Source organism: Loa loa (assembly GCF_000183805.2).
Source record: "Loa loa unplaced genomic scaffold supercont3.401, whole genome shotgun sequence".
In the NCBI taxonomy this organism is placed as follows: domain Eukaryota; kingdom Metazoa; phylum Nematoda; class Chromadorea; order Rhabditida; family Onchocercidae; genus Loa; species Loa loa.
In genome coordinates, this window is record NW_018108581.1 from 49,961 (window position 1) to 52,289 (window position 2,329).

Below are 2,329 nucleotides of genomic sequence, written 5' to 3' on the forward strand. Positions count from 1 at the left end.
GTATTTCCACAAATTATCATTCTCGACCTGGATATATCTAAAATGATAACGCACAAAGGAAAGACTCAACTAAGACACACGTGACCTGACTCGAACAGACAACCAAAATTGACCTCGGGAAATCAAGTGGTTTGAGCGCTCTATATCAGATTGCACTCTATATCAGACAACGAGGGAACTGCGAGATACGTGCATTCAGGTGATACGACTTTGTAGCGTTATACGGACGGTCAGAGAATCAGGGGAACATGAGGTTGATTTTACTGGGTCTGTGTGGCGGCTATGTTCTACGTGTGTTACGTGACACAGGAGTGCTACTTTATTGTATGTTTGTGTTCTGGAAGATAAAAGTGAAGGTATTACGTTGTCTGGGTATATTCGATGAAGTAGTATGAAGGCATATTTGAAATCCATTGGCCTTCCGTATTCATTTGGAAGTTGAGAAGCAATTAATCCATTTAACGTAAACGTATATTAATTGATTGATTCGGTTTTTCATGGCTTCTAATTGTACTTTCTCCATGTATATACTGCTTGTTGGGAATCAGAAAGCAGATGTGAATCAATTATAATGTAATAGAAGGAGTTGGAAGATGAAGAAGAAATTTGGTTGGAAATTTTCCACAGTTCGAATAAAACAGGGAGAAAAGAGATGAAGGTATATGTAATTTAACTAATCAATTAATTCAGTTATAAATTACTGTTTTGAATCACCGGTAACGATTTTATAGAATCATTTCAGAGCATGAAAGTTGACCGATGGTGTTGTTTCGTTTTTGGAAATTGTTTCAATTTAAAAAGGAAGAAAGAAGCTAGTTCTTTTTGTGCAAAAAGAAACAAATTGGGAAAAAATTTCTATAATTAAAATTTCATAACCAAAAAATAAGTAAGTTTTGTTTGCAGTTATTCCTGAAAATTATCAAACATCCTTAATTTTTTTTAATGATGGAATTAATGTTTAAAGTTGATATTTCAGTGAGTTATAGCTTCTGTAATAACATTGCATAAATTAGCATTAATAATTGATATCATTAAAGTTCTTTCTCTATCAAATTTTGACTTCAAATATAGAATTGAAAATTTCAAATGGTTGAAATTTATGTGGATGAGAACGTAAAATTAGCAATTATGCGTTTGTGTAATATCGTTAATACAAAGAACTTCAGTGAAAACAATAAATTTAAAGAAAGAAAAGGGAGGTTATGATGAAACTGAATCATTTGCTAATAATTGAATTAAATGAGGCTTTGGTTCGCGGTGAATGATCTTTTACTAGTTGGCAAGTTTATTTGTCACCTAACTCGCTACTTTTTTTTTCATTCAGATTCAGACAACTTTTTGTTTCATTGCTGTACTGTGCAGCTTTTCCATCATTGACAACTTACCTGTACTATAGAAGGAATCACTTTATGATTTCTCCTAGAGTTGTTTCGGTGGTTTGTTTTCTTTCTTTTTTTATTTTTTATAATGAAAATAAATACTCGCATCTTTTGTTTGGGCAGAAATTTTTTTTCAGTTTGTTTGCTGTGAGTATACAAATCAAAGTAAATATTATTTGGCGGTAATAGTTATGCTTAGTGCTATATTCGTATTTTCGATCGCTTCAGAGATTATTATTTATTACTATCCATGTTAAAAACTTTGCCAATTTGATGAATAATTTTTACCATATGATAAGTGATAAGAAGCAGAAACATTAGCAAGAGAACTATGTACAACTGTCTAATTTGTCGTGCATTTAGAAGAAGTATAAGTGTCTTAAAAAAGCTCATTGTAGTCATGAAATCTTACGGCCAAAAATTAGAAACGTAGGCTTATTTGAAGCCATCTGTTCAAGGTAATGCGGAAACATTTGGGATAATTCCAACTTCCCATACTATATCGAATGGTTTACTAGTGCAAATCACTTGTCACATAATATTTGAAAAAATGAAGTGCTTCTAACTGCTGATCTAGAATTGCTTGTTTACATTATCGATAATTTGGATTGTTTGACAAGCTCATTCATTTTCAATCTCCGACGAGTTGAGCAAACGGTACTGATACACATTATCGGTTGATTGGAAAAACACATTTTATAGAGTCGGGCGCTATCGTTCGGAAACCATTCTTATCTTGTGGTGGATGGAAGGATCATTTAATTAATGCCTTCAAAGAAATGTCACTCAGAAAAGTGAAACAAGGATTGAGACATACAAGGACTTTCCGTAATGAAGTGATAGCTAAATTAACCATTGTCTAAAAATTTCCGATATGAACTATTTGCTTGCACTCATCATCTAAACCGGTTATGGCGGTACATCATCATCGATCATTTTTTCCGTTAATC